The sequence below is a fragment of the Miscanthus floridulus genome, chromosome 15 (genome assembly GCF_019320115.1).
Source record: "Miscanthus floridulus cultivar M001 chromosome 15, ASM1932011v1, whole genome shotgun sequence".
Lineage (NCBI taxonomy): Eukaryota > Viridiplantae > Streptophyta > Magnoliopsida > Poales > Poaceae > Miscanthus > Miscanthus floridulus.
The window spans coordinates 34,348,696-34,375,570 of record NC_089594.1 but is presented as its reverse complement, the minus strand read 5'-3'; the positions used below and the strand labels follow the sequence as shown (position 1 = coordinate 34,375,570).

The window sequence follows — 26,875 nt, the reverse complement described above, 5'->3', positions numbered from 1 at the left end:
AACATACATAAAACTAACTAATTGTTCACTAAAATCAAGAAACATGGACCAAATAAGGGTATGATCTTGTTCTCCTCCCTAATTTACCCTAGTACATTCAAAACTTAGGTCTAATTTGCTTCATAAGTAGCTCAAGCACCATAGAAGAGAGAGAAAAGCAAAACTCTAATTACTCACTAACCAACCATTAAAACTTCATAAAAAAAATATGGAATAGCATTTTCTTACCGTCTATAACCTCACCACCAAAGGATTTAAGACCAAAAACTTCTCCCTTAGTAGAGCAATTTTTGGGAGGTGCCTAAGGCCTCCCCACCTTTCTTTGATGGGTTGGAGTGAGTGACCCGAGTAGGAAGAAGATGTTGCAGTCTACTTTATATGTGGGTCATTTGTAGGGGCGACTCAATCACCAGCCGCCCCTACAAATAACAATACCAGGGGCGGCTGGTGAGTGAGCCGCCCCTATAAATCCGACCCATTTGTAGGGGCGGCTCGTATGGGCGCCGCCCCTGCTGTTCTATTTCTAGGAGTAGCTGGTCTCTGGGCTCCCGAGCACGCCACTGTAGGGGCAGCTCCATCACCAGCCGCCCCTACAAAAAATTTGTTCCGTTGCTACAAATCATTCTTTACGTAGATAGATTAGGTATTGATCGATTAGATAGATAGATCTTTTAATCAGTCGCTATCCTCTAGACGGGATGGTGTTATCCTAAAAGATTTTCTACACGTAATTTACGCGCTTATCATAAGATCGATGAGTTTTTTTTTAAAATCTCGAATTGGCCTCGGATTGTCAAAACCTGCTCAAGGAGGGTTTTCCTGGGCTAGTTTAGTTGCTGTGTATAATAACTTGCTATCAACGGATAGGTAGGTACCAGATGAGTTCACTCCCAACTCGATCATCAGTACGTGTGGGTTGCGAACAGAGCCACGCCGGTCTCGGACCCCGCGTCCTCTCAGCTCGCCGTTGCGCCGGACGGCAACCTCGTGCTCACCAACGAGGTCGGCGAGCTCGTCTGGTCCTCGAACGTCGTCATCTCCGGCAGCAGCTCCAACGGCACCGTGGCTGTCCTCTTGGACACCGGAAACCTCGTCCTCCGGCTCGACGATGGCGAGGTCCTGTGGCAGAGCGCTGAGCACCCCACCGACACATGGCTCCCGGGAGTCCGTCTCGGCATGAACAAGATCACCGGCCACGTGCAGGCTCTGACTTCTTGGAGGAGCTCCAGTGACCCGGCTCCCGGCATGTACTCCCTGGGAATCGATCCGCACGGGACCAGCCAGTTCTTCCTGTCCTGGAACAGGACAGTGAACTTCTGGAGCAGTGGAGAGTGGAAAGGCAGCATATTTGCCGGTCTCCCGGAGATGACGTCGCACGACAAGTACAACTTCGAGTTCGTGAACACCTCGAACGCCAGCTACTTCGACTACTCCCTGCAAGATCCCACGGTCATCTCCAGGTTAGTCGTGGACGTCTCCGGCCAGGCGAGGCAGATCATGTGGCTGCCGTCCGCCGACGAGTGGATGGTCATATGGGCGGAGCCGCAAAAGCTCTGCGACGTCTACGCCATCTGCGGCGCGTTCGGCATCTGCGACGAGAAGAGCGAGCCACTATGTAGCTCCCACGCCGGCTTCCGGCCCTCCTCCGTGGAGGACTGGGAGCTCGGAGACCACTCACATGGCTGCCGCCGGAACAATCCCTTGCACTGTCACAACAGTTCGTTGCGCGACAAGGACGGCGGCGACGCCTTCTTGCTGGCGCCAGGTATTTCCTTGCTGAGTAACTCGTCGCCTGCGGCTGCAGGAGCATCACCATCAAGCGCTGAAGACTGCAGGTCAGCGTGTTTGAGGAGCTGTGACTGCAACGCTTACTCCTACGGTAGTCGCTGTGCTCTCTGGTACGGTGATCTGATCGGCTTGTCTGCCATGGACACAGCAAGCACGGATGACCTTTACCTCCGGCTGTCTGCCATGGACGTGCCCTCGAATGGCCGTCGTAAAAGAACGGTCGTCGTCTTCGTTTCTGTTGCCTCAGCTGCGTCGATCCTAGCCTGCGTGTCTGTCATCGCGACCGTGCTTGTTAAGATGTTTAGGAGAAGGCGGTAGCCTCGTGGCGTTCAAGTACAACGACATGAGGAGGGCGACGAAGAACTTCTCGGAGAAGCTCGGCGGTGGCAGCTTCGGCTCAGTGTACAAAGGTACGTTGTCCGGTGTCGGCGCCGCCGTTGCCGTGAAGAAGCTGGAAGGCGTCCTCTGCGTTGGGGACAAGCAGTTCAGGAACGAGGTGCGCACCATCGGCATGATCCAACACGTCAACCTCGTCCGGCTCCGCGGCTTCTCCTCCCACGGCAGCAAGCGGCTGCTCGTCTACGACCACATGCCCAACGGCTCGTTGGACAGGGCGCTCTTCACGGCGGCGCCGGCGCTGAGCTGGCGCGCGAGGTTCCAGATCGCGCTGGGCGCCGCCCGGGGCTTGCTGTACCTCCACGAGAGGTGCCGGGACTGCATCATCCACTGCGACATCAAGCCGGAGAACATCCTGCTCGACGTCAACCTCGTGCCCAAGGTCGCCGACTTCGGCATGGCGAAGCTGCTTGGAAGGGACTTCAGCAGGGTCCTGACTACGGTGAGGGGCACCATCGGGTACCTCGCGCCGGAGTGGATCTCCGGCGTGCCCATCACCGCCAAGGCCGACGTGTACAGCTACGGCATGGTGCTGCTGGAGATCATTTCAGGCCGGAGAAACGCACGAAGCTGGGCGACTACAGAGCAGGAGGCGTCGCTGTCGGGGTACTTACCGCTGGTGGCCGCGAGAAAGGTCAACGAAGGGGAGGCGCTCGTCGGGCTGCTGGACGAGCGCCTGCACGGCGACGCGGACGCTTAGGAGCTGGAACGCGCGTGCAGGGTGGCCTGCTGGTGCGTGCAGGACGACGAGGCTCACCGGCCGTCGATGGAGCAGGTGGTCCAGGCGCTGGAGGGGGTCGTGATCCTGGACGTGCCGCCGATTCCGACGTCGATGCAAGCAGCATTCGCCGGTAATGCCACCTTTGTGGGTACGCCTACCAGAGCGTACTTTGATGGCCTCTCACAGTCCCCTCTATAAAACAGTAGTTAGGGGCATGGATCACAACTCGATTATTCTGATCTAAATTGTATATTGAATTATTATAATATTATAATAATAATTATGGATTGTAATAATCGAAGTGTTTGGATCAATAAATTATGGTAATTGATTATGGTTAGTTAGATTGATAAATTTCTACTTTATCCTCTACAGTTTGGTAAGTTGGACCAATCAGGTAGAGACAAGACTTTAACATTCATAATCCTTACCGGATCTCGCCTGGATTATAGGATCATATTTTGGATCAAACTTTGATTATATAATTTAATTGTTATAATCGGAGGGGTATCCAAATAAGTCCTTAGTTTGGCATTAACCTCAGTGCAAATTAGGACATGTGTCAGTCTTTCTTTTTGTTTCGATATCTGAAAATAAAATGCTAAAAGTTATCTTGTAATAAATTTGTTTGCAACATTTTGTTACATTTGTCCTGTATTTCAGGGGTCTAATTTTTATCTGTTATTGAGATAAGATATAGAAAAAAAGAATTATCTTGTTCTTTAAGAGCTACTTCTACAGCTGTAAAAACCCATTCGTGCATCCCATTTTGTTAGTTGTTGTAAAAAAAAACTGACCAACAATCCCGGACGCGGCTCCCCAGGAGCGGGCGCCATCTCTCCATCTCTCTCAGAAATAGAAAAATGAATCCCCACTCACTCATCCTTATCCAGCAGCACCATGCCCTACTACCCCGCGCCGCGCACCGTCCCAGACACCTATGTCGCTCTCTCCCTTATCGTTCGTCCGTCTTCCAACGCCGTAGTTGCTGACCCCACCATGGCTGTTAGAGCGCATGTGCCGTGGCGCCTCAGATCTTCCCCGGCCGAGCCAAGGGCACCCACGAGCGCGGGCGGTGCTGGTGGTGCTCACGCATTGCGCCACGCCTTCCACTCCCCTATGTTGCATATGCATGTTTCAAATGTTTCAGGCGTTTTAGATGTATATCACAATTGTTTCATCTTGATGTTCCAAAAGTAGATCAAGGGATGTTGCATATGTTACATTTGTTGCAACTTCAGAGGCATTTGCAAGTGTTTGTTCAAAATATTTCATCTGTTTCAAAACGTATGTTGCAATCGTTTTTTTTCTGGATGTTGCATATGTTGTAACAATATGTTCCAAATGTTTCAGTTGTTTTCAAACTTGTGTTGTAGCAAGTGGTTTCATGTTGCAAGATGCACTTGTTTTATTTTGGATGTTTCATGTGATTCACACACATGTTTCAAGAGCATGTTCCAAATGTTTTATCTGTTTTTAGTCTTATGTTGCAAGTGTTTTATGTTGTTTGACCGGAGATGAGCCGGGGGCCGACAGACAGGGGTGCTGCAGGTCGAGGCACGCAGGGAGCGTGCTCATCCTCAGCCGCTCATCCCGACTCTCTTGTGTCGCCCGTGCGGAGAGTCGGAGAGAGAGATGAGGGGGTCAGGGGAAGGACCGACGGGAGCGAAACGCACTCGTGAGCGGGGCATCTAACTCACGCGTCCGTCCGAACGTCCAGACGCTCAGTACGCCCTTGTATTTCATTTTAACTTCTTTTTCTCCAATCGCCATCCCGGTATACTTGCTCTTCATCTTCCTCGAGCCGCTCTACTCTGAAATGCTACTAATAAAGCTCAAATGCTGGTACGGTCAAATTCAGATAACGATTGATGATGAGGCAGGTTTAGAAAATACACCATCCGTTTCAAATTATAAGTCGCTTTAACTTTTTTGTTCATCTATTTTGCTATATATCTATACATATTATTTATCTAGATATATAGAAAAATGGATGGCAAAAAAGAATCAAAGCGATTTATATAATTATAAGGAGGAGTAGAGCGCTAATTTTAGAGAATCTACCGTGGTACGTTACTATTTTGAGAGGCTAAGCCGATTTGGAGAGCCGATTTCTTTACTTTTTGTTATCAAAATTTATGGAGTTGCTCCAATTGTACTGGTCGGCTATCAAAGACTATTGACTAAAAATTAAAGCACCTTAAATATAGCAACTCTATTTTTAGGGAAGAAAAAGAAGAAACATAGAGAATGGAATAGTTGTTTCTTTTACATTACCTAAAAATAAATTTACAAAATTGAAAGTCCTAGTTTTATTTTTTGAGTTGAGATGAAGAAAGACCGGTTAGCATAAAAGTTTGTGCACGCCATTTGGGATGATCTACCAAATGAACTATAGAGATGGTCCGACTCGAAATATACTGAATACTTTAAGGATACAAAAAATTTAAAGGGTGTTTTCCATGTTTCAAAATTTAAGTGAAGAGACTTTTTTTTTCCAAAAGAATAGATTCATAGTTTAAGAAAGGAATACCAATATATGAAAATAAGAGCTGGAAAATCTTGATTTCCTTAACACCCCGTTGGATGCAGATACTCAGACCTGGACATTGGAATTGGAACCGAGTTTTTCCAATTCTATTGTTTGATATCTTTGGCATTGAGAGATGGAATTGAAGGTTGTTTCTGTGGTATTCGCCTCCAACTAAATTAGCCCACCTTCAATACCGAGCTCAACTCCTCCGTATTGGACTGAATCGTCGTGAGAACAGGATCAGCTCGAAGCTCCCACCATCGGACCCTGCTACTTTTCTTCCCCACGACCGGCGTCGACCACCCCTTCTCTTCCTCTCCGCGGCCGGCGGTCAGACACCCCTTCTCTTCCTCCCCGTAGTTGGTGGCCCCACGCCCCTTCACTGCTCGAGCTGCGTCCAACTCCAACCCACCATGGCTCCTCCTCCCTCTCTGTTCGAGGTGCTTCTAGCTCTGAGACCCGCCATGGCTGCCGTCGGGCTCCTCACCGCCATGGACGCCACCAGGATCCTCCCCGCCATGGCCACTGCCAAAGGGACCAGATCCGCCCCGCCATGGCCGCTGTTGGGCTCCTCCCCACCATGGCCGCCGCTAAGGGGGACCAGATCCGCCCGCCATGGACAGTCCTTGCTCCTCCAACGCCTTCATAACTAGAGCCTTCACTTGGAGCTCAAGATTAGTCTCCCGGTCTCTGCCATGTTTCTTGTACATGTGCCTGTCCTCTTCGAATCCTTGCTTCCAGGTCATCCTTTTTCCTAGCCCCTGGTGCGGCCTGTGTGCTCCTTGTTTCCCAAGCCAAGGCTAAGCTCGTCCCTCTCTCCGGAAGGATTGAATGAGCCCTTCTTGTCGACAGAATATGCTCGACAGTCCACCAAGGGGTATCCCACGATGGTAGATTTGTCGGTGGTGTAACACCCGGTTTTAACGACAAAACCAGATACACACTATATGTGAGCCCAGGAAGTCAACTCTCACATATAGCCACAAATAAGGGTAATATCAAGAGACAATACTTATTACATAACGTATTTAGTAAAAGGAAAATAACCTCAGAGTATAGACAGCGGAAAGTCGACTCCGATCTTCTGGCGAAGACTCCAAATCCACAGGGACGACTGACTGGTTGACCACAAGCCTAACTCCTCCAAGCCAGCAATCTGGTACCCATCCGGGATTTTCATTGGATGTAAAGCAAGTGTAAGCTCACCATGCTTAGCAAGTATATCAAAGGGATCTATGAGGCTCAAAAAGGCTTGACACTGTTTGACTGCGGTTCGCAATTTTAGTTAATCAAATTTTAGCATCCTAAATCACTACTTTAATGAACAATCCCAATTCCCAAATGATATTAAAGTATAGTCAAGTTTATCTCCATTCCCAACCATCCACCATCCACAGTAACCACTAATCTTGAAGGATCCAGACCGCTCGTATCCGTGAGCACGGCTGTTATAACAGGTTAATTATTTCTGCAGAAATTGTACATCTTTACCCACCGAGCCGTGATTCCCAATGCCGGGGTTTGCAAGGCCCACTACACCTCTTCCCAGGAAGTGTGGTAGGGTATCACTATGAAACCCTTAGCTAGTTGCACTAACAAGTCGTAGCTACAAAGGAGTGGCACACGTGGGCATCGTAGCACGGTACACACCCTAGCAGAAAAAGGAAAGATACCCTCTTACCCTTACTGGAGCTAGAAACGAGCTAGTACAATCTAGTTAACAGGTTAAAGTCAGAGCCATATGACACTCGGGGTTGTACGGAACCTCCTGGGTTGCCGCTTCAGGATTAAGTCCTTATGGAGAGGCACTAGAGTACTCAACCCCGTACTCTAGTCCCCTATCTGTTAATAAAAAGCTTCATTTTATCACATTGCATATAGCCTTTAGTCATGTTTAACAATTATTTTATGTTAAGCGCTGCAGCATCTATCCAAAATGCCTACCCAAAAACCCTAGGTATCAAGGATATGTGGTACAAGTAATCATCTAGGTAAAGTCCTTAAAGGTATTTCAAATTAGACACATGCATGAATATGAATGGTAATAGTTCATAGGTAACAAGGGGCCTTTGGTACACTTGCCTTAACTTGCTTTTCCCCCAAAGCAATACGCTCAAAAGCCTTTAGTATCCAACTTTCAATCTTCTGCTTCCAATTCTCAACTTCTAGTCTTCAGAGAACCGCTTCTTAATCACCACGTAAACCTCACCGATTGACTGAACCATATATCACCACACAAACATCCATACATGGCATACAAATAAGAATATATGAGAACAGTACATCAACCAATAAAATAAGCAAAACAGCGTATTGCTACGAACACACAAATGCAAAAGACACGCTATATGCGATTCAACGAAAAAGCGACTATCGAAGGATTTTCAGTACAACGGAACATAAAACATATCCATTTAACTTATTTTAACTGTAGAAACACATGTAAATATTTTCATTAATCAACTTGATTCATTGCTTAAGAAAGAGCGTAGTATAAAACCACTAACGCCACTGCGTAGAACACGCCGATAACGAAACTATCGTTAAGAAGAAACAACTACCGAATAGTTTTATATATATTACAAAAGAAACTTTTACGAGCTTGATTCATGTTAATTAAGAAAAACCATGTGAGTAGTACCCACTCAGGTTACTCAGAACGTATTCAATTTGAAAAGTTGAGTTAACAAAAGCCATACGAAAGCATCATGTGTTGAAGTTGAACTAAGCATGCTATAAATTAAAAATGTATTAATGTCGATATTAATCATAATGATAGTGATTTATGAAGGACTGATGTATTCACCTAAGTTGCTTTTAATTATAAACCCAGTTGTATAACCATTAAACAAATTAACATTTAACTTATAAATTTTTGAGATATGAGACATGTTAAACGTCACTGCTAACACGTAGCCTTAGTCAAATTATATTTTAATTTAGAAACTAAGTTAGAGTAATCATGTTTTATTTATAAATGTTGCCAGGTAGATTAAGCAAGTTAAACTTAAACTTTGCAACAGTAAAATGCATGTGAGAGCATCTATACAAGTTTATCATATATACAACGGGTTTAAACTAACCTAACTTATAATTGAAAATAATATTAATATCAACAATTAATCATATTAATATTATACATGAATTGCCGAGATATAAAACATATATTACTTAATTGTAAAACTATTTGCATGCGTACTTAATCATTTTAATATTTAATTATAAAAGCGTAATAAGGTAACATGGAACACATCGTCATGAACACGTATCACCCATTGCGATGAAACTCGGGCAATCGAATCGAAATTAAAAATCTAAATCGACTTTAATTAATCAGCGATTAATTAATTATAGACACAATTAACATTTTAATAAAATAAATTCATAAACTTGTGATATGAATACTAATAACTCTACTGCGTAGATCTCCACGACATGAAATTAACGCAACTGGAACGAACTAAAACGGAGCTAAAACGATTAATAGGATGGCAAAATCGTAAATAAGGTCATCTTCTACCTTGGCTGTAGCTGATCGTGGCCAGCCAAATTGACTTCGACTGATCTTGGAGAAGGTGGACAGCAGACATGTCAAACTTCCTACGGCAACGACGGCTTTGCCTATGTTCTTGGAAAGGCTCCGAGTGGCAGCGGCTTCCACAACCATAAAAGGGCATCGGCATAGTTTAGTACAGATGTGTATTTAAACTATGAACTGAGGATTCACAGGGTCATGCATGATATATACATAGCTGATCGAATAAACAAGAGGCGAAGGAACTTTGCAGAATTACCATAGCTTGTTTAGCTTGGCTTCCTTCATGCATGTCCAGCTGCTACACGATATCCAGAAAACATGCATCATGATCTTGCAAACCGGTCAGCAGGTAGCTAGGGCTTGGCTGACGGGGGCAGCAGCATCCAGACGTAAAGGCCGAAGGCCTCTGCTTTTAAAGCGGTACATACGATGCTGTATTCTGTAGATGATCAATGTGCTCTTGAAAGGTACCAGTGAGCAGAAGGTACGCACAGATGCAATGCATATATCTGCACTTGGTAAATGAAAAGAGAACTTACGTATTTTAGTGAATATGCATGATTAACTGTCTGTATGTAGATGAGGCATATAGATGTATATATACACATGCAAAAGTAGCATGCAGCAGCGGTATGTATTCAATGGCACCGTGTAATTAGCAGAGAAGAAAGGAAACACGAAGATGCAGATGCTCACCAATGAACGGGCAGAGTTAAAGATCCTGCATGGCTGACAATTCTGGTGGTGGCATCGACGACGACGACGACGGCGAGAGAAAGAGCAGAAAAATATAATTTACTACACGAAGGATTTTCCAAACTAGGGGCTCTCCTTACGGTAGTTTTAGTGTGCTTTGCCCAAGGGGTCGGTAGATATATATAGGAAGAAAAACTCCCCACATCTACATCAACTAGCAATATGGTACTAATTGATGTTGCACCCTCCACCTTTACTAATAGGCCTAATTAATTATTAAAGCCCATTAGTAAATAAAGACATGGGCCTTTGGGCATGAGGAAATCTGAGATATTTCATTATTTTCGGAATTAATTAATTCCATGGATAAAATAATTCTAGAAAAGCCCAGAATTGAATTTTAAGCCACGAAAAATACTCCGAAGGCTCCGAAAATTTAGGGAAAATTCTCAGAGATAATTTAGAACAAGACGAACCCAAATAAAGTATTTGAAGCTCATGAAAAGATATTTTAGAGCATTTAAAAATTAGATTATGCTCACAAACAAGTGGGAACAAGTTCCGGAAAAAGCCAAAGAAATTCCTGAGGTATCCATGGAGATAGGTTGATGAATAGTGAGCAGGAAGGAGTGATTTGGATTTCATGGAAAAGATTTTAGGATACTTCTCAAGCAATTATTAAGTCAGAAAACAAGGAATTTAATCGGTGAGAAAGACTAAGAATTGCTGGAGAAAGAAGATCGACTTACTAAACGCATTTTTAAAATCTTTTCTCACAACATGAAATAAATCAACAACCAAGCATCACATCAAGCAATAGCTCGTCAAATTGATTTGGAAAAGCTTGAAAATTCACATTTTTCCTGTAACTAAAGTTACGCTAGTTCAAACTAAGAGTGGTAAATTTTATCCAAATATCAAAACATTTATTTTAATTAGTGTTTTCTATGCACAACCCAAAATTAGAAATTTTGGGGTGTGACAATTCTACCCCACTTAACAGGAATCTCGTCCCGAGATTCGAAGAAGAAGAGCAAAGAAGAGAGGGATACTTCAACTTGAGATCTTCACTTTCTTGAGCAACACCATCTTGATACTCACCTTGTGTTGTATGATAATTCATCACGTGTCACGTGGCTACTCTTGCAGATTCTTGTTCCATCTTATTCCAAGTCCGATCTTGTTGCTTCTCTTAATTCGTTCCAGTGAATTTTATCATCCACATGTTAAGCTTCCAAAAGATCTTGCTTAGCTTGAATCGGAACTTTGAATTCTATGGTTCTTTTTTTGCATTTTGAAATGTTTTACTTTTCAAAAGGAAGACTTTAATTCCAAACCGAACAAATTTTGTTTTTCAATTGCTTTTTAAATAGCTTTCAAAATATGTTTTATGTTTAGAACTCAAGAAAATATTTCAACCATGTTTTCAAACTCTTTTGAATAAATGTTTTTAAGGTTTTGAAATAAACCCAACCATTTTCAAATCATTGGAAACTTAGGAAAACATACTAAGCTTTGTTTTTCAGACTCTTTTGAAAACTCGACTTTATAATCAAATCCCAGATAAAGAGCAGACAAATCAACTCAGGTTCTTTTGAAATATGTTTCAAACAAGGGATTTTCAAGATTTTAGAAAACAAATGAAACTTTTGAACTTCATTTTCAAATCATTTTGAATGAACTCTTTTGGGATTTCTGAAATCAAACCAAGTCAATTTCAATACTACTTTAGAAATAAAGAGAGTAAGTTTTCAATTCCCATTTTTTTTTGAAGTCAAACAAAAGATTTAATCCACATTTTCAAATTCTTTTTGAAATAAGCCTTTTGGGAGATCAAATCAAATCAAATAATTTTTAACACTTTTAAACTATTTTGGAAGACTTCTTTTAGAAATACACTTTTGAAATCAACTCAAACCTTTTCTTTTCAAATTTTGTTTTGAAATCAAACTTAATTCTAATTCAAAGCCAAAAGTGCTCCGTTTCCAAATGCAAATTGTTGCAAACTTTTGAACCAAAATTTTCAAACTTTTGTAAAATATCTTGAAAGTATTTTGAACACCTTTCAAATAAAATTTGAAATAAGACAACTCGAATTGTTTTTTTTTAATCGGTCTTTTCCAAACAACCTATTTTAAAAACGCTTTAGAGGCATTTTCAAAGTGTTTTAGAATAAAATGGTTCAAAAGTGTTTTTTAGAATAACACTTTGAAGAGTAACCGAATACATTTTACTCTTTTTGAAATTTAGTTCAAAGCAAAGTGGGTTTTTAAATCTGATTTCACTTTCAACTTTTTGAAGTTTTAGGAATAAGATACTTCAAACTTTTTATGAATATCTGTTTTTAAACTAAAGCCTTGAGTGAAGCAGCTCAAATCAAATTCTTTTCTTTTGAATGAGCAAAAGAGTCTTTCAAAATTCAAATCAAAACTTTTGAAATGTCTCAAATATAGTCTTTAGCAACACTTTTTGAATCTTTGGTGAAATACTTTTGGAATTAAGTTTCGAATACCAACTCTTGAAAATGAGAAAACAAACTTAAACCCTTTTTGAACTTAGTTCAAATCAACTTTTGAAGAAGTTTTTTTTTTAAAGTTCTTGAATCAAAAGGTTGTTAATTTATTTTCCAACATCTTTTGAAGAATTCATTTCAAGGAAAGAGCTTTAAATAGAAATCAAAGCCAATACAAATCTTTTCAAGAGTTAATCTCAGTCTTGAGCATTCTTGCAACTCTTTGTATACGTCTATATCCTCGGTACGTGAAGATCGAACTCCCAACCATAGCTAGCTCGAAGATCAATCTAGACGTAGATCCGAACTCCTTGTGGTTCACCAACTCACAACACTCTTAGCTTGGCTACCCCCCTTAAGAAAAGATGAGATAGGGGCACCAACATCCAACATGTAACTTTCTTCAAGGTGTATTATCATCCTTTGACATCCTAGAGAGCTTGTGGACATAGATAAGAATAAGAAAAATCGATCCTTCCCGTAGATAGAAAACAGCAGTGTAGAAAAACATCCATATCTCGAGTTCCATTTATCCAATAAAGTTGCATCTTGAACCGTTGGAAAGCTTATAAAACTCCCCACAACTTTCTTTTAGACCCCTTCTTCAGATTCTACAGTTAACTTGGTCGAAATCTTTGCTCAACAGAAACTGTTCCAGATTCCAAACAGCGCAGATATATTGCCTTGTGATTTTCATATCTCCCAAACCAGAAATGCTATCAAGGTGACTCTTGCTGGAAAAGAAAGATCTTGAAGTCTACTCTCACCCAGAATTTGCTCAGAATTTTTGGTTGCACATAGGTTGGAGACATAGGCCGTAGAAGATAGACTGCTCTGGAAGACCGAAAGGAGGAGACAAAAGAAAAAGAACCCAGACTATTTATTTTCTTATCCCTTATACCTTAAACCTTCAATATAAATGAAATTGTGAGCATAACCCACAAACTCACTGCACTCATTACAAAGATCCAACTCAACCATAACATAAGGACAAACCATCCAACACAAAATACAAGCTCGTTGCTAATCGTTCCTTCTAGCTACTTGGTAGGCATTCTTAAGGGAAAACTTCTTAACATGGCTTTGGAAATTTGAATAGAGATGAGACTAGAAAGTTTGCAAGAGATCAAGAACAACAACTCAAGGAGATAAGAAAGTATAGCTCAAAGGAAGCTATCAAGGAGGGGAGACAATAGGACAAGGATTGGAAATATTCAATTCAATGAGTCAAGGAGGTGGAGAAATAGTTTTATAGTAAAATAGGTTTTTAGAAACGACCAGTGCTAACTAGGCTTACGTCCTACAGTCAGCATTGCTCCGATACCACTTTGTAACACCCGGTTTTAACGACAAAACCAGATACACACTATATGTGAGCCCAGGAAGTCAACTCTCACATATAGCCACAAATAAGGGTAATATCAAGAGACAATACTTATTACATAACGTATTTAGTAAAAGGAAAATAACCTCAGAGTATAGACAGCGGAAAGTCGACTCCGATCTTCTGGCGAAGACTCCAAATCCACAGGGACGACTGACTGGTTGACCACAAGCCTAACTCCTCCAAGCCAGCAATCTGGTACCCATCCGGGATTTTCATTGGATGTAAAGCAAGTGTAAGCTCACCATGCTTAGCAAGTATATCAAAGGGATCTATGAGGCTCAAAAAGGCTTGACACTGTTTGACTGCGGTTCGCAATTTTAGTTAATCAAATTTTAGCATCCTAAATCACTACTTTAATGAACAATCCCAATTCCCAAATGATATTAAAGTATAGTCAAGTTTATCTCCATTCCCAACCATCCACCATCCACAGTAACCACTAATCTTGAAGGATCCAGACCGCTCGTATCCGTGAGCACGGCTGTTATAACAGGTTAATTATTTCTGCAGAAATTGTACATCTTTACCCACCGAGCCGTGATTCCCAATGCCGGGGTTTGCAAGGCCCACTACACCTCTTCCCAGGAAGTGTGGTAGGGTATCACTATGAAACCCTTAGCTAGTTGCACTAACAAGTCGTAGCTACAAAGGAGTGGCACACGTGGGCATCGTAGCACGGTACACACCCTAGCAGAAAAAGGAAAGATACCCTCTTACCCTTACTGGAGCTAGAAACGAGCTAGTACAATCTAGTTAACAGGTTAAAGTCAGAGCCATATGACACTCGGGGTTGTACGGAACCTCCTGGGTTGCCGCTTCAGGATTAAGTCCTTATGGAGAGGCACTAGAGTACTCAACCCCGTACTCTAGTCCCCTATCTGTTAATAAAAAGCTTCATTTTATCACATTGCATATAGCCTTTAGTCATGTTTAACAATTATTTTATGTTAAGCGCTGCAGCATCTATCCAAAATGCCTACCCAAAAACCCTAGGTATCAAGGATATGTGGTACAAGTAATCATCTAGGTAAAGTCCTTAAAGGTATTTCAAATTAGACACATGCATGAATATGAATGGTAATAGTTCATAGGTAACAAGGGGCCTTTGGTACACTTGCCTTAACTTGCTTTTCCCCCAAAGCAATACGCTCAAAAGCCTTTAGTATCCAACTTTCAATCTTCTGCTTCCAATTCTCAACTTCTAGTCTTCAGAGAACCGCTTCTTAATCACCACGTAAACCTCACCGATTGACTGAACCATATATCACCACACAAACATCCATACATGGCATACAAATAAGAATATATGAGAACAGTACATCAACCAATAAAATAAGCAAAACAGCGTATTGCTACGAACACACAAATGCAAAAGACACGCTATATGCGATTCAACGAAAAAGCGACTATCGAAGGATTTTCAGTACAACGGAACATAAAACATATCCATTTAACTTATTTTAACTGTAGAAACACATGTAAATATTTTCATTAATCAACTTGATTCATTGCTTAAGAAAGAGCGTAGTATAAAACCACTAACGCCACTGCGTAGAACACGCCGATAACGAAACTATCGTTAAGAAGAAACAACTACCGAATAGTTTTATATATATTACAAAAGAAACTTTTACGAGCTTGATTCATGTTAATTAAGAAAAACCATGTGAGTAGTACCCACTCAGGTTACTCAGAACGTATTCAATTTGAAAAGTTGAGTTAACAAAAGCCATACGAAAGCATCATGTGTTGAAGTTGAACTAAGCATGCTATAAATTAAAAATGTATTAATGTCGATATTAATCATAATGATAGTGATTTATGAAGGACTGATGTATTCACCTAAGTTGCTTTTAATTATAAACCCAGTTGTATAACCATTAAACAAATTAACATTTAACTTATAAATTTTTGAGATATGAGACATGTTAAACGTCACTGCTAACACGTAGCCTTAGTCAAATTATATTTTAATTTAGAAACTAAGTTAGAGTAATCATGTTTTATTTATAAATGTTGCCAGGTAGATTAAGCAAGTTAAACTTAAACTTTGCAACAGTAAAATGCATGTGAGAGCATCTATACAAGTTTATCATATATACAACGGGTTTAAACTAACCTAACTTATAATTGAAAATAATATTAATATCAACAATTAATCATATTAATATTATACATGAATTGCCGAGATATAAAACATATATTACTTAATTGTAAAACTATTTGCATGCGTACTTAATCATTTTAATATTTAATTATAAAAGCGTAATAAGGTAACATGGAACACATCGTCATGAACACGTATCACCCATTGCGATGAAACTCGGGCAATCGAATCGAAATTAAAAATCTAAATCGACTTTAATTAATCAGCGATTAATTAATTATAGACACAATTAACATTTTAATAAAATAAATTCATAAACTTGTGATATGAATACTAATAACTCTACTGCGTAGATCTCCACGACATGAAATTAACGCAACTGGAACGAACTAAAACGGAGCTAAAACGATTAATAGGATGGCAAAATCGTAAATAAGGTCATCTTCTACCTTGGCTGTAGCTGATCGTGGCCAGCCAAATTGACTTCGACTGATCTTGGAGAAGGTGGACAGCAGACATGTCAAACTTCCTACGGCAACGACGGCTTTGCCTATGTTCTTGGAAAGGCTCCGAGTGGCAGCGGCTTCCACAACCATAAAAGGGCATCGGCATAGTTTAGTACAGATGTGTATTTAAACTATGAACTGAGGATTCACAGGGTCATGCATGATATATACATAGCTGATCGAATAAACAAGAGGCGAAGGAACTTTGCAGAATTACCATAGCTTGTTTAGCTTGGCTTCCTTCATGCATGTCCAGCTGCTACACGATATCCAGAAAACATGCATCATGATCTTGCAAACCGGTCAGCAGGTAGCTAGGGCTTGGCTGACGGGGGCAGCAGCATCCAGACGTAAAGGCCGAAGGCCTCTGCTTTTAAAGCGGTACATACGATGCTGTATTCTGTAGATGATCAATGTGCTCTTGAAAGGTACCAGTGAGCAGAAGGTACGCACAGATGCAATGCATATATCTGCACTTGGTAAATGAAAAGAGAACTTACGTATTTTAGTGAATATGCATGATTAACTGTCTGTATGTAGATGAGGCATATAGATGTATATATACACATGCAAAAGTAGCATGCAGCAGCGGTATGTATTCAATGGCACCGTGTAATTAGCAGAGAAGAAAGGAAACACGAAGATGCAGATGCTCACCAATGAACGGGCAGAGTTAAAGATCCTGCATGGCTGACAATTCTGGTGGTGGCATCGACGACGACGACGACGGCGAGAGAAAGAGCAGAAAAATATAATTTACTACACGAAGGATTTTCCAAACTAGGGGCTCTCCTTACGGTAGTTTTAGTGTGCTTTGCCCAAGGGGTCGGTAGATATATATAGGAAGAAAAACTCCCCACATCTACATCAACTAGCAATATGGTACTAATTGATGTTGCACCCTCCACCTTTACTAATAGGCCTAATTAATTATTAAAGCCCATTAGTAAATAAAGACATGGGCCTTTGGGCATGAGGAAATCTGAGATATTTCATTATTTTCGGAATTAATTAATTCCATGGATAAAATAATTCTAGAAAAGCCCAGAATTGAATTTTAAGCCACGAAAAATACTCCGAAGGCTCCGAAAATTTAGGGAAAATTCTCAGAGATAATTTAGAACAAGACGAACCCAAATAAAGTATTTGAAGCTCATGAAAAGATATTTTAGAGCATTTAAAAATTAGATTATGCTCACAAACAAGTGGGAACAAGTTCCGGAAAAAGCCAAAGAAATTCCTGAGGTATCCATGGAGATAGGTTGATGAATAGTGAGCAGGAAGGAGTGATTTGGATTTCATGGAAAAGATTTTAGGATACTTCTCAAGCAATTATTAAGTCAGAAAACAAGGAATTTAATCGGTGAGAAAGACTAAGAATTGCTGGAGAAAGAAGATCGACTTACTAAACGCATTTTTAAAATCTTTTCTCACAACATGAAATAAATCAACAACCAAGCATCACATCAAGCAATAGCTCGTCAAATTGATTTGGAAAAGCTTGAAAATTCACATTTTTCCTGTAACTAAAGTTACGCTAGTTCAAACTAAGAGTGGTAAATTTTATCCAAATATCAAAACATTTATTTTAATTAGTGTTTTCTATGCACAACCCAAAATTAGAAATTTTGGGGTGTGACAGGTGGGGGTGCGCGTAATTAGGAACCGGATGGTGACACAAGGCGCAGAGACAGTGATTTAGACAGGTTCGGGCCATCTGATCGACGTAATACCTTACATCCTATGTCTTTGGTGTATTGTATTGATCTGTATGTAGATCCGATCTGATAGATCCTGATGGATCCTATCCGCTAGGGGACCCCTACCTCTCCTTATATACTCTGGAGGAGGTAGGGTTACAAGTAAAGTAGCCTATTTGGTACTATACAATGTCTTGCGGTGCACGCCGAGCAGCGCCGCGCATGCCTTGATCTTGTGGGCCGGGCCACCTCTGATGGTGCGACCCATGTCTTGGGGGCCATACCCCCATAGCTAGTCCCTGAGCCTGACAGTAGGTGACGTAGTCACATGGTGCCAGGGTCATAAAGTAGAAGACTAGCCGAGCAGGCAGCCAGTCCCCGAGCATTGCCTCAAGATGAGAACAAGCACATTCACCGCAAGGTGAAGTGTGCCCACTTAGTCCCCGAGCCTGCTGGAAGATGAAGAATGAATCTTGTAGCAGGGTCAAAGAAGTCTGAATGCTTGCTGACATCGTCTGACATGCGCGTATCAAGACCCCAGACGTGCTACCCAAGATCAGCACCCTGATCCAAACAACATGGAGCAGCTTGATAGCACACTGACGAGACGTAGCAAGATCCGAGCACCGAGGAGTCCCCGGCGTAGCCGGTGATGTCCGACCACCCAGGGAGTTCCCGGTGTAGCTAGCGATGACCGAGAACCGAGGAGCGAGGAGTCCACGGCATAGGCAGCGATGACCGAGCACCGAGGAGCGAGGAGCGAGGAGTCCCCAGCGTAGGCGGCGATGACCGAGCGCCGAGGAGCGAGGAGCTAGGAGTCCCTGGCATAGGCGGCGATGACCGAGCATCGAGGAGCGAGGAGCGAGGAGTCCCTGGCGTAGGCGGCGATGACCGAGCACCGAGGAGCGAGGAGTCCCCGGCGTCGCTGGTGATGACCGAGCACCGAGGAGTCCCCGGTGTAGGTAGCGATGACCGAGCGCCGAGGAGCGAGGAGTCTCGGGCATAGGTGGCGATGATCGAGCACCGAGGAGCGAGGAGTCCCCGGCGTAGGTGGCGATGATCGAGCGCCAAGGAGCGAGGAGTCCCTGGCATATGCGATGATGACCGAGCACCGAGGAGCGAGGAGTCCCCGGCGTAGGCAGCGATGACCAAGCACTGAGGAGCGAGGAGTTCCCAGCGTCGCTGGCGATGACCGAGCACCGAGGAGCGAGGAGTCCCGTGTGTCACTGGCGATGATGGCGTAGGCGGCGATGTCCGAGCACCGAGGAGCGAGGAGTCCCCGGCATCGCTGGCGATGACCGAGCACCGAGGAGCGAGGAGTCTCCGGCATCGCTGGCGATGACCAAACACCGAGGAGCGAGGAGTCCCCGGCGTCGCTGGCGATGACCGAGCACCGAGGAGCGAGGAGTCTCCGGCGTCACTGGCAATGACTGAACACCGAGGAGCGAGGAGTCCCCGGTGTAGGCGGCGATGTCCGAGCACCAAGGAGTGAGGAGTCCCCGACGTAGGCGGCGATGTCCGAGCACCGAGGAGCGAGGAGTCCTCGGCGTCACTGGCGATGTCCGAGCACCGAGGAGCGAGGAGTCCCCGACGTCGCTGGCGATGTCCGAGCACCGAGGAGCGAGGAGTCCCCGGCATCGCTGGCGATGACCGAGCACCGAGGAGCGAGAAGTCCTCGGCGTAGGCGGCGATGACCGAGCGCCGAGGAGCGAGGAGTCCCTGGCGTAGGCGGCGATGACCAAGCGCTGAGGAGCGAGGAGCGAGGAGTCCCCGGCATAGGCGGCGATGACCGAGCACCGAGGAGCGGGGAGTCTCTAGCGTAGGCGGCGATGACCGAGCGCCGAGGAGCGAGGAGTCCCCGGCGTAGGCAGCGATGACCGAGCACCAAGGAGCGAGGAGTCCCCAGCGTCGCTAGCAATTACCGAGCACCGAGGAGCGAGGAGTCCCCGACGTCACTGGCGATGACGGCGTATGTGGCGATGTCCGAGCACCAAGGAGCGAGGAGTCCCCGGCGTCACTGGCAATGTCCGAGCATAGAGGAGCGAGGAGTCTCTGGCGTCGCTGGCGATGACCAAACACTGAGGAGCGAGGAGTCCCCGGCGTCGCTAGTGATGACCGAGCACCGATGAGCAAGGAGTCTCCGGTGTCGCTGGCGATGACCGAACACCGAGGAGCGAGGAGTCCCCGGCGTATGCAGTGTTGACCGAGCACCGAGGAGCGAGGAGTCCCCGGTGTAGGTGGCGATGACCGAGCACTGAGGAGCGAGGAGTCCTCGGCGTCGGCGGCGATGACCGAGCACTGAGGAGTGAGGAGTCCTGGCATCACTGGCGATGACCGAGCACCGAGGAGCGAGGAGTCCTCGGCGTAGGCGGCGATGTCCGAGCACCGAGGAGCGAGGAGTCCCCGATGTCACTGGCGATGACCGAGCACTGAGGAGCGAGGAGTCCCCAGCATCGCTGGCGATGACCGAGCACCGAGGAGCGAGGAGTCCCCGGCGTAGGCGGCGATGTTCGAGCGCCGAGGAGCGAGGAGTCCCCGGCGTCGCTGGCGATGTCCGAGCACCGAGGAGCGAGGAGTCCCCAACGTCGCTGGTGATGACCGAGCACCGAGGAGCGAGGAGTCCCCAGCGTAAGCGGCGAGGTTCGAGCACTGAGGAGTCCCCGGCGTAGGCGGCGATGTCCGAGCACTGAGGAGTCCTTGGCGTAGGCGGTGAGGTCCGAGCACCGAGGAGTGCCCTGCGTTGGCGGTGAGGTCTGAGCACCGACGTAGCTGACGACGTCCGTGCGGTGAAGTGTGCCGACTTAGTCCTCGAGCACGAAGAATCCAAGGGCCGAGGAGTAACTAGCGTCGCTGGCGATCAGTTCGATCAACTGGTCGGCAACGGAGTCCATGAACCAAGCGGTCCGACCAGTTGATCACTGGAGAAGTTCGAGCACCAGGTGGTCCGATCACCTGGACGATGATCCTGCAATACAAACATGTAGAATGGGTAGTACATGACGCACAAATAAATAAACTCTAGAGAAAAATCAGCAGTGGTGATGAAATGGCGTATGCAGTTCAGCGATCAGTTGGCATGAAAATATATTTATATTTAATATAAACCGCCCGACCAGTTAGTGTATAGCTGAGTCTCCAGCCCTAGCTAGCCCATAGTCCATAACGTCGAGCGCGGAGCCCGTGCACGTGTAGGAGGAACAGGCATGACCAAGGAGCCGCTGCCGACCACCCATAACGCAGAGCGTGGAGCCCGTAGCACGTGTAGGGAGGAGCCGGAGACAGGGCCATCTCTGGAGGCATCCGAGCATCAATAGGACTGTTCGGGGGTTCGAAAAATCGTTTGCAGAGCAAATATGGAGTAAACAGTTCGGAGAAATATTACAGCAATATATGGAGACTAGAGAATATTTAGAAAAATATTAAAGCATGACTTAGCTTTGGACGGAGCGTCTGGTCGGTGACGTATGGCGTTATCTGGTCGGCGTTGACGGCGAGCACCTGGCAGGTGGTGAGTTGTTGGTGAAGGCGACCTCAGAGGTGGTTCCAAGATCGGATCTGCTGTCGCAGGGGCTGGTGTAGCAATGATGAATCGTCGTCGTGGACCAGCATGGATCTCTACAAGATTGACGACGAGAACGTGTTGTCGATTTGAGGTCCATCTGGCTCACCATGGATCAAGCGCACACCCCTACCTGGCGCACCAACTGTCAACAGAATATGCTCGGTAGTCCACCGAGGGGTATCCCGCGATGGTAGATTTGTCGGTTGGGGTGCGCGTAATCAGGAACCGGATGGTGACACAAGGCGCAGAGACAGTGATTTAGACAGGTTTGGGCCGTCTGATCGACGTAATACCCTACATCCTGTGTCTTTGGTGTATTGTATTAATCTGTATGTAGATTCGATCAGATAGATCCTATCCGCTAGGGGACTCCTACCTCTCCTTATATACTCTGGAGGAGGTAGGGTTACAAGTAAAGTAGCCTATTTGGTACTATACAATGTCTTGCGGTGCACGCCGAGCAGTGCCGCGCACGCCTTGATCTTGTGGGCCGGGCCACCTCTGATGGTGCGACCCATGTCTTGGGGCCATACCCCCACACTTCTCCTTGTCTTCAGCATATTTTAGTATCCTTGATACTACCTCTTGGGTCTCCGTCTTATCAAACTTAAGATTACCACCGGATGATTCTGTACTCCGCACATATATCCAATTCCTTGAGCGTACCTTCAAATTCATCACATCGATATTCTCAGCAGCTGCGGCCTCTTTGTCCATCTCCCTAAATTGCTCTTCCTTGGCATAGTAGCCACTAGGGCCTAGATGATGGTGGTGTTTGTTCCTCTTCGCCAGCTTGGTGTTACGGGCACTGAGCTCCAATGCCTCTGGTGATGTCTTTTGAGCCACGAGCTCCTCCCATTGACTAGGAGTTATTTTGCCGAACTCGTTGAAGGGAGTTAACCCCTTTTGGATATACTTCTTGTTGAGCTCCGACCTCCAACGTCGGAATGACTCTCCCATCATCCTGAAAGCATTTTTTATGAGTTTGTGCTTACCCTTCAGAAATCTAAAATTAAGCTTCAGCTTCCTATCCCATAGTATATCCTTTTTGTTCTCTGGTACCTCTTTCTAGTTAGGGATTGCTGGGTTCAATTTATCTCTTACTAGGGCCCTGATTGCATTATGAAATCATCCTCTTAATTCCTTCAGCTCAAGGATCTCCCCTGCTAGCTCGACCTCTGTTATCACATAGCATGCCTTATCTGGATATACATTTGCTTTTCTATCCCCTCGTTTCCTCTTAGGCTTGGTAGTCGTGGTTGTGTCTTGAGGTTGTGGAGCAGAGGCATCGTGATCCATCTTTGTGGTTGTTGCCTCTACTCTCCTTTCCTCTACTCTGTCTTGTCCAGCGAGATGTCGCAGATGTCGATGTCATCTTTTCTGAGTTTCAGGAGGGACCTGTATATATGATAGGTCAAAGTGTTAGCAGAGGTAACACAGCCAAAGCTTTAGCAAAATTTACAAGCTAAGGCTTTTCCCTACCTCGTCGTTCGGGTCAAAATCCTTGTCCAAATCTGCCTCCGTTGGCCTCCTTCAGGCTTCACGTGGGAAAGGATCCTCAGTACTTACATATCCCTCTTCTGAGTCCTCATCATCATCATCATCAACTTCTTCGCCTTCAGCAGCCTCTCCTGCTCTTACTTCTACTCCCCCTTCCTCCTCGTCACACTGCTCCTGAGTAAGCATCACTTCTAGATCCTTTTCTACCTCGTTATCGAACTGCTCTTGAGTAAGCTGGTCCACTAGTGCTTGCTCCTCATAGGTTGGCTGCTCATCATGCTCGGGGCATCGGGCTGCACTGTCTGGTGTCCGTGACATTATTTCACGCTTTGTTCTAATAGATGCAAGAAAGTGTGCTTTAGGTACGTGAGAAGGTATAAGAAATCAAAAAGGTCTATAACCCAAAGTAGTCCTATAAAACAACAATATATCAAAAAATGAGTAGTAGTAGTAGTAGTAGAGGCCTCAGAAACATGTCAATCATTATCTGATCTTGAACTTGGAGCATCAAGACATCATAACCGAGAAGAGAGGAGAAGGTAATGTAGGGGCGGTTGCTAATGATGTCAAGTTTCTCATAAGTTCTTGATCATCAGCTCATATTCCATATAATGTATGGACTTAGACAACTTCATCATCAGTAAAACAAAGGAGAGGAGAGGAGAGGGGAGATTTGGCAAAAAAAAGCAACAGCTGCTTAACAAACATAGAGAGGAAAATGTGTAAAAAAAGCAGATGCTGCTTCCCAAACATAGAGGATAGGAGTTGACTGCTGCCACATGGTTGGAAGACCCCTGTAGATCAAAATCTGGTAACTTAGATGCGGTAAATAATGGATTGGAGTAGAGGAGGAGTAATAGTAGATAGATTAATAGTAGAGGAGTAGAGTAGAGGAGGAGTAGAGAAGTGTAGCAGCCAGTAGTTAAGAGCAGCAGCCACTTAGATACAGTAGTAGTCGTAGATAGAGTAGTAGAAGTGAGCCACTTAGTAGCAGCCACTTAGTAGTATAGGGAAGTGAGTAGAGTAGCAGCTAGCATCTAGGGAAGAGACTAGAGTAGCAGCCAGCTAGTAGTGGTAGGAGTAGCTAGCAGTAGCAAGTAGAGTAGCAGTAGTTCAGTAGAGTAGTCTAGGATAGTAGTAGGACAATAGTATAGCAGTAGAGTAGTAGTAGAGTAGAGAGTAGTACAATAGTAGTAGAGTAGAGAGTAGTTGAGTAGTAGTAGAACAGTAGTACAGCTTGGATCATGGTAGACATGCAACTAAGATGTGTGCGTAATCAAACAGGGGATACAAAATCACTGGTGAAGAAAATCTACTGCCAGATTGAACAACATGCAGAGGAAATTATGTGGGATGCCTCTCATCTGATTAACCAACCAAAATTGCACAAGTTCATGCAAAATTCACTTTAGAAGAACTGGAAAGGCTGTCAAAGGATTTCAGATAATTGTTGAGTTGCTCTACCTATGCATGATTAATCAACCAAAGCTGCACAATTGCACACTCATTTCATAGCAAAAGAAATCAGCAAGTCCACAGCAAGCAACAATGTGTTGCGAGATGGAACCAAAGCATGCTGAAAAACAACTGGCAACGCAGCATGAAAGTAGTAGTAGCTAAGAATCTACCTCCAATTATGATTACCAAACATAAAGACAGATAATTAGTAAATTCTCTACAGTTAGTATCACAAATGTCAGGACACGAATTGCCAAACAAAACAAGTGATATAATAAAATGCTTAATCCATAGTAATGTCATTGAAATAAAAAATTGCACCTAGCAGCTTGAGCCTAACATGCAGTGGTACTATAACTGACATAAACGTGTAGTGCCACTAGCTTCAGCACTTCGAGCTCCATGCTCATAGGACAGGAAAGGAAAAGCAAGCATAGCACCAGTTTATGTTGCGAAGTTAAGTGCAAAAATCAAATACACAGACAGACCCAAGAAGAAATAACAAGGCAAGTCACAGTAGGTTCAAGATGTCCATCTAGTTAGACTAAGCTATATGGTTGAAGATATATGGTTCACAGGAAATGCATGTCTACATCTACATTAATCATTCACGCATTTTAGATAAGTGATTCTGACTAACTAGCTAGGTCAATGGCACCCATTTAGGACGAAGAATCTATAAACAACAAAATCTGTATGCTTACATGAACTCGAGCAGTAAGTCAACATGGATCTGGGATTGTTTGTAATCCATGTTGTGTGGTGACTAAAATCCTACTTGGACTAGGACTCGAGAGAGGTGTGCTATGAGGAATTCTAATTCTATTAGGACTTGAGAACTTGAGTGTAGAATCCTACTAGAATAAGACTTTGCATGTGCGGGGCCTCGAAAGGGACCAAACAAGGGGGCTTACATGTACAAAAGTTATATCAATATATTTGTATTTCAGATATCTGTACATTGCATTTGTAGCAATTCATGTACTATAAGAGAAGTCAATGGTCAAAGCACACTTCTTAAAATTCTTGTAAACCCTAATACTACTTAGTCCTTGCAAAAACAAATGCAGCGAGAACTGTACATTCATTAAAATGCACACTTCAATTAATCAATGACATATTTCATTTAAGTTGGAAGGTCTTAGTAAGCTTTGATAATTATTGATGTGATAGATCACTGCTTTATCATTTAGGATGCAGAATCTGTAAGCAACCAAATCCCCATATGGAGGAGCGCGGATGCCGGTGGATTACCTGTCAGGTGTAGGGGAAGCTTTGGAGGAGCGCGGACGCGAGTGGAGGTGCGCGGACGCCGGAGAGCACGGGCAGCCAGGCCGCCCACCGTTGGAGGTGTGGACGCTAGGGAAGGAGTGCGGACGCCGGAGAGCTTGGGCACCGTGGCCGCTCGCCGTGGGAGGGAGCACGGACGTCGACGCACCTGGGCCACGGGAGGGCGGGGAGTAGGCTCACGGTACCTCAAGGTCGGAAACGAGGAGGCGGCGGACCGGGTCGTGGATGTGGACGGAACGGAGATGGGGAGGAGACGGCGGCTGGGGGCTCTAAAACCCTAGCGCCACTGGCCGGGGGCTCTAAAACCCTAGCCGCCGTGGAGATGGGGTGCACGGGTGCGGAGAGGGGGCGCGGGCATCGGGAGAGAGGTCCGGGGTGCGGAGAGGGGGCGCGGGCGGGGAAGGATAGAGCGCCATGGAGATGGGTAGCCTGACGACGTCGGGAGGAAGAAGAGAGCGCCCAACACATTTTCGCCCCTGCGCCCTTGTATTTATACTCTGGACGATTTGTAGGGGCGGTTCCTGGTCCAGCCGCCCCTACAAATATTTTTTATTTTATTAAATTATTAATTCTATATTTTTTATATCACAAAAAACACAAAGTAATATAAAAACTATTTTATATATGCACAAATATAATATTTTGTATTATTCTACATATGCAAAAACATATATAAAACAATTGTAGTCAAAACAATATAGAAAACAAAAAAACAAAAATTAAAATTTTGAATTTTAAAACTTTGACTATAATTTTATGACACTAAATGAAATAAAATGAAAATATTGTAAACATAAAAGTTGTATAACTCATCAATATGAACAACTTTTATTTTGCTCATCTTGTCATGTGACTTTGTTTGAACAATTTAAAATTTAAAATTCAAACAATTTCAACTTGAAACAATATTTTGAAAGAGTAAATGGTTTCAGCTGAAAAACTTATGAATACCAAAGTTGTAGAACTCATCAATATGTACAACTTTTATTTGATCATATTTTCATTTAACCAAATTTGAACAGTTAAAATTTTGAATTTCAATAAATGGCAACTTCAAACAAGATTTTGAAACCTTAAATGATTTCAACAATAAAAGTCGTGAACATAAAAGTTGTTGAACTCATCACCATCTACAACTTTTATTTTGGTCACTTCTTCATATGACAAAGTATTAGTAAACA

At 44.1% G+C, this 26,875-nt stretch overlaps 1 pseudogene; it reads left to right on the top strand.

The window, feature by feature from the left end:
* The window catches only part of LOC136507341 (G-type lectin S-receptor-like serine/threonine-protein kinase At2g19130), a 32,283-nt pseudogene extending 29,098 nt beyond the window's left edge, over positions 1 to 3,185 (top strand).
* The last annotated feature ends 23,690 nt before the right edge of the window (positions 3,186 to 26,875 follow it).